Below are 7,164 nucleotides of genomic sequence, written 5' to 3'. Positions count from 1 at the left end.
CGTCAAAAGAAGCTGCAATAGGCTTTACCTCTACCGAAGTTCTACCGAGCGAGTTGCCATGTTTGCAGCAGAGGAGTCCTTGAAACGAAGTGGAAAACGAGTATATCAAAACACGCAGAGCGAGCAGCGTACCGCTTCTGGGCAAAGCGGCAAGGCCAACGCTAGCGGCGGCGTTGATGACAGAGCGTGAGATTCCAGCGGGTAATTTGAATCGAAAAATTGAAGCTCAGAGTCGCAGAGCTTGTGGCTGCGTTGTCTTAACCTGTTAAGGCAGCGAAAGTGGCCGCTATTATTTATCTGTTATTTACTTGTCCTTACAAACTTGCAAAAGCCTCAGGTGGGTACGGCTAAAGGCAACCAATTAGCCTGACAAAAAGCAACCAATTAGCCTGACCCATTGCGACAGCCAGATGCACTGTAGGACAGTGGAACAACAGCACACTTCAGAATAGTGAAATCATAAACCACAGTGTCATTAGGAACTATATAGTACGTAGAAAAAGAAAGCACTTGGGAGTTTTGACTGAACAAGAGATTACATTTTTCGCAAATATGTATGTGGAAGGCGTGTACAATGCTAACCTAATGCAACATTGCTCACTTAACATACAAGGAAATTAAACGAAACAGAGCAAAGCGGAAATAAAGGGAACCAATTGCTATCTCAGTCATCAAATAATTAAAAGAAGAGCTTTTGTCATTTTGAACTGGGGCAAACAGGCATAGCTAGGGTTTATGTTCTTCTCACATAATATTATAATTATTCAGAAAGCGCGAGATCTGGGAGGTTAGGTTTTTATAGAAGCGTCCTGTAGTGGTCGAGCGGCCGAAAAGTCGATCCAACGGCCTTCCTGGACATATGCACGCTCCACAAATAGTCCATGGCATATAGAGTGCATCTTTTTTTAGTACAATTAGCATTCTTTGGAAGCTTCATCCAGTTAACGGTTGGTCTGTCTGTTCGTCCGTCCGTCTGTCCGCGTCTAACCTCTTTCACGCCAGCAGCGGCAGCTTCTTCTCTTCTTCTTGCTGAAGAAAAACAAATTATGCCACATCCAACGAACGTGGCAATTTGTGTGAAGCGAAGCTTTCGTGAAACCGGTTATTTAACTACTATAAAACTGAATGCGATGCGTACAATTTGTCCTTATTGTCATCCACGCAACACGTAATCTCGTGCAACGTTTACGTTCATGCATCGTATACCGGTCACAACGTAATGTGATGCATTGTTTGCGTTTATGCGCCGCATGCACCGTCGACAATCCAAACCGAAACGCAAACAGAAGTTCATGCTCTAACATCCACAGTGCAGACGTCGACGCAGATATGTCACGAGGGCGAAGCTTGTTATGTTTGTCGAGAGAAGGATATGGTGAGTACAGATGTGCTCTAAAAGAAGTATGACTCGAAAAAACATGGACAAAGGTTGACTGTTATTTAGTCTCGTTTCATTCCAGCGTCCATGGCCTAATTGAAACTGGGGCGGAAGCACATGCTCTCGCGCGAACGTGATCTTGCGTGCCCGTGTCACGCGACGTGAGGCAGAAGAAAAAAAAAAAGAAAGAAAGAATGCTGTCTGGGAGAGCACTGTTTTTTTTCTTCTGCAGACCTTCTGTCTGCAAATAATGAAAGGAAATAGCTGCTTTGACTTTATACCTGTCTTTACGAATGTTTGAAAATCGCTCGCAGTCTCCTGCAGGCATCGTTGGTTGCAACCTAAATTTTCACCCCACGTTACGACTTTACGTTACGACGTTGCCACACACCCCTCTAAAGCCCGTTTCACATGGTGCGATTTTGCCTGCGAATTCGCACGTGCGAATTCGCAGCTGCGGAAAATAGGCCGCCGGACCCTTAGTGAGTGCGTTTTTTCGATGTTCGGCGTGCTGAACTTCTCTGCGAAAAACGCAGATGCGGTGGTAGCCACTGTAGCGGTGGAAACAGACGACCAATAGGAGGCGGCTCGCTCATACGTCATCGCCAGTCAGAATGCTTAACGAGTATGCAAAAAACGCAGCTGCCGTAGATCCATGTGAAACGGGATGGCGAATTTCACATCTGCGGAAATCGTAGCTGCGAAAAACGCACTGCAAACTCGCACCATGTGAAACGGGCTTAAGGCTCTCACTAGCAGTTAAAAAAGGCCTACTCGGCCTACATGAAAAAAAAAAAAAAAAAAAAAAAACAAAAAAAAAAACAAAAAAAAAAAAACAAGGCGTATACATGAAAAACTCACGGTACAGCTTCTTGTCGCGCAATATGCGCTACATAAAGTGCAACGTAAAGTGTTTTGCTACATAAACTTTGCTTTACATTTACTTTGCTACATAAAGTGTTTTTCCGAGCGTGAAAGAAACCGCGCGAATGCACGCAAAATTGCCGCGCCACTGGCCGCTCGAGGCACTTTGCGTGTATTCGCGGGCTTCTTTCACGCTCGGAAAAACACTTTTATGTAGCACGTATTGAGGTGTAACCGAAAGGTGTAACGGTGAATTTTCACGCTGTTCTGTAATTTTTCATTGTCGCTTTTAATCTAATTGTAATGCTTGGAAGTTGATTAATTAGTCAAGACTAATTATGTAATTAGGAAGAATGCAAAAAAAATCTATCTCTAAGCGACGGCAAACAACATTACCTCGGTTCTGTCCAGCTACGTGGCCTTTGCATATTTTTAAAGTGTGGCTCAGGTTACGTGGGACGCCATTTACGCGGATGACATTTCGATCTGGGTGCCGGGAGGATCAATGGCCACGATTGAACACTCATTACAGAACGCGCTAGAAACCATCGAGGGATTCCTCTCCGGCACGGGGCTCGATCTCTCCCCGTCCAAATCGGAACTCTTGCTGTACAGACAATCTAGGCAGGGAGTCAGAAACCTCGAGCCTCTGGAAAGTCTTCCGATAGTTATCAAAGCCAAAAACGGACAGCCAATACCTAGGGTAGACTTGGTCAAAATTCTAGGTCTGCTCATCGACATCAAGGGTTGCAACGCGACGGCTCTCAATAAGCTCTCTGGTCAGGCTGGAAACGTCATCAGAATGATCACCCGCATCTCCAACCGAAGAGGCGGGCTAAAGGAGGACAATCTTATCAAAGCTTTTCAGGCCTTCTTCCTAAGCCACATTCTTTCTTTCTCTTTTATTCGAAACAATTTTCATACAAATTGGCTCAGGAGGCACAACAAAAGGCCCGGAGAGAGCCTGATTAGGTTGTGCCACCCTGACAGCGTAGGCAGCAAGTCTTGTTTTGATTACTCATCATAGGCCGACCCAGATACAATAACATCAATGCAAATACAGAGAGATATGCAGTTCCTTTTTCGGAACGAGAATCAAAACCTAATACATATGCACACACATAATGAAATAACTCTACACAATACACAATGAAATACAACACAATACACAAGATTAATACCGAGAATTGGTTCAGGGACTAACATCTCACGTCTGCTCAAATAGTAATAGGGCTTTAACTTGCTTTTTGAATTGAATTAGAGAAACTCTAGAATTAATTAGATTTAATATGTCAGGATACTTATTGAGGAGTTCTGGTATTAGTGACTATAGCCTCTGTAAACCATAATTTGTGCGTGATCTTGTCTTAACTATTAAGCTGTGTCGTAGTTCATAAGGGGACTGCTTAACTTGATAGGTTTCTTGAAAATTTATTCTGTTTTCTCGGTGTTGACGTAGGGCTTACAGAGATAATTTTTGTTTCAACAATTGTTTTATTTGAAGTATGCTATATCTGGTAAAGTACGATGCAGGGCTTTCCGTGCCTATATAACCCCCTACCTTAATTGGAGCAGGGCAGAGAAGGCTAAATTAGACGCACTTATAAGAACGGGCCTCAAACGTGTGCTGGGACTTCCCCAGTCCACGAGCACGGAACGACTACTGAAGCTAGGGCTCCATAACACGATAGACGAAATTATAGAAGCCCACTCGGCGGCGCAGGTTTATAGACTATCGTCCAGCAAGGCAGGAGTTAGAATACTAAACGAGGCAGGCATTCGGCCCATGCACGACCCGGAGGATAAAGTCTGTCTACCTAAAAACGTTAGTTCCCTAATCAAGGTAGACCCGATTCCGCGCAACATTCACCCAGTACACAATAAGGGTAGAAGACGCGCGAGAGCTCAGGCAATCCTCAAACAGATCACTCGACAGGGACTACACGCTCTATTCGTAGACGCCGCTAGATACGACAGTGAAGACGCGTTCGCCCTATCGGTAGTGGATGCGAAAGTCAATCTGATGAATGCGGCCTCTGTGCGCACCAATTCTGCTCACGAGGCGGAGGAGGCGGCTATCGCCCTGGCAATACACAGCGCACATTCTCCCCTCTTCGTCTTCTCGGATTCCCGTACAGCCGTTAAGTCCTTTTCGGCGGCGCGCGTATCGAAACGGGCGAATAGAATTGCGATAAACAAGCTCACTAATTTCGGTCAAGTTGGCACGGAAGCATATTTCCACATTTCGTGGTTCCCGGCCCACCTGGGAGACTCAGTCCAACCGCACGGCTGCAACACCAACGAACGGGCTCACCGGCTGGCGCGCGATTTCACGACCCGCGCAGCCGTCAACGGCCCTCCTCGTAACGAGGCTAGCATCCAGAAAGACCCATTGTGCACCTTTCACGAGATCGTCTCACACTACCGCTTGGAAAGGAGGTGGTTCTCTCCTCCTCACCCAAAACTAAATAAACCACAAGCTAGCACGCTCAGAATGTTACAAACCCGCACTTACCCCACTCCGCGGTCCCTTAGCAGGATAGACCCGAACTTCCCGCAGTCGTGCCCCAAATGCGGAGCCGACTCATGCTCTTTCGATCACATGCTCTGGCTGTGCCCAGCCATAGAAAACTCTATACTTGCCACAAAGGAACAGTGGGAGGAGTTCCTAAGAAGCGACCACCACCACATCCAACACCGGGCAGTCCAGAGGGCCCACGACATCGCAACGGGATTTCGCCTCCCGGTGACATCGTGGGCGGAGCCACCGACTTGACCTGAGGGAGCCTTCGGCTCCCCCTGGCCAGTTTCTCAGGACCAATAAAAGTTCTTGTCACTGTCACTGTGACCCGGTATAGTAGAACGAAGGCCATTACAGAAGCAAGCTTCTCCCCACTAAGCCCCTTAGTATGGCGAAGCCAGCTTGGACGGAAGAGAGAGAGAGAGAGAGATTCAACTTTAATGGTGCCAGCAATTCACGAGGGCGGACGCAGCCTCCCTCCGCCTACCAGACGGCCGAGATCCCCTGGGTCTCAGCGGCTGCCTCGGCTAGCTGGACGGCCCAGACCTGGTCTGGCTGGTCTGAGCTGAGCTGCCGGTTTTGAATTTTGCGGCAATCGAAAGGAGCCGCCTTCGAGCATGCCCACAGAATATGTGGCAGATCCGCCCTACATTTACATAATTTGCATTGATCGTTGTATTGCCCTGGATAGAATCTGCTGCAGGCCACCGGGTTTGGATACATGTTTGTTTGCAGGAGGCGCCAGGCCACCGCCTGTTTCCTGGTTAGCGCGGGATGAGCTGGAGCTTTCTTTTTTTTTTTTTTTTTTGTAAGCTGTATTCTTGGGTATATTCGTAACCGCCAGTATTATACAGTAAAAGAGAAGTTTCAAGTGCCGGCTCTTTAAATAAAGTTCATTTATTCTTCTTATTCACATGCTACGAATTACCTGAGATTCACTGCCGCAGAAACAAGTACCGCGCGGCAGCTGCGGTGGATTTACGACTTGGAAATTTTCGCCGCGGCGCTGCTTCTGACTAACGACTGTGTGTCTAGAATGACGTCACACGTGCGTCACACTGTATAGTGAGGTGTGACATACGTGCGCTTCTGCCGTGGCGGGCAGAAAACATCCGTCTCGGAATGGTCCACTAAGAGCGTATGGTGCTAGAACATGCTACAAGACTGCCGTGTAGGATTCTGACGGCATTCAGCCCATTTACCCATTTTACCATTCGCGAATAAAACTTTACGAGGTACGGGCATTTCCCAACTGCCCGCGCGCACTTTCATTTCCTTCCTTGGTTATTTCACGTTCCGCTCCGATGATTTGGGCTAATACGGCACCTGTCAGTAAGCAGTGTGTTTGTCGATACACCTAAACGCATTTATTTCAATAACCTTCGCAAAAGTTGCATCCTACTTGACCAAAGAACGTTCCGTGTATTCTCGGTGACACTAAACATCTCTGTTGGATACAATGCAGCCGACATGTTTCGTGAGGCATTGAACGATACCGCGTATGCACAGCGCAGTTAATGTTTTACATTCTCTGTCCCATATGACACACGCACGCCTGACGCACGCGCAGCCGAACCTCGTTATTAACGAGACGGGATATAACGAAATAATGGATGTAACGAAGTAAGCGAAATTCTCCTTGAAATCACATTACATATTCATAGTGCAGTACATGCAATAACAGATATAACGAACTGGCGTATATAACGGAGTTCAACTTCGTTATAACGAGGTTTTACAGTATTGCAAGCGGCCGTAACACGACGAATACTGCTTCGTTACAATTACATACGTGACAAGCACAACCAGTATGCTAAATCTATCAGCTGTGCGCCGGCTGCTTGCAAGCAACCCAGCGCGCATGCCTGAAATATGTCTTGGTACTCCTTTAACCCACAGCACAAAACGATGCCTCACAGCGGGGAATCGTTTGTCCCCAAACGACGTCCTCACGAAACCCCGCAGCATGCATGCAAACTCTCGTCAGTTACATTTGCTCAGATGGGGGTCCCAGAGTGGCGGTCCTACTGGGCCGCGCATCGCTGGAAGGAGATAGGTGCATCAAACCTTGTCTTCAACTACTACTTATCTGTGACAATCAGGTAATGTGTTCTAAAAGAGTTAATTAGCAAATATTTACCTAAATATTTATTGAGTCATTAGATCACTAGTCCCGACGACCACCGCCGCTAGTAATGTGTCGAAGAAAAAAAAAGATATTATCTCCACTTTAAAAATTTTCGTTACTCCAATATGAGGCAGGTGGTAGACCTTGGCTTAGCCTCAAAGCCTCTGTTTTACGCCTTTTCTGTGGTTTTCAACAGAAGAGACAGTTGGTTACGGGTGTATTTATTTATTTATTTATTTATTTATTTATTTATTTATTTATTTATTTATTTAT

Source organism: Dermacentor silvarum, chromosome 7 (assembly GCF_013339745.2).
Source record: "Dermacentor silvarum isolate Dsil-2018 chromosome 7, BIME_Dsil_1.4, whole genome shotgun sequence".
Classification (NCBI taxonomy): Eukaryota; Metazoa; Arthropoda; class Arachnida; order Ixodida; family Ixodidae; genus Dermacentor; species Dermacentor silvarum.
This window is presented reverse-complemented; position numbering follows the sequence as displayed.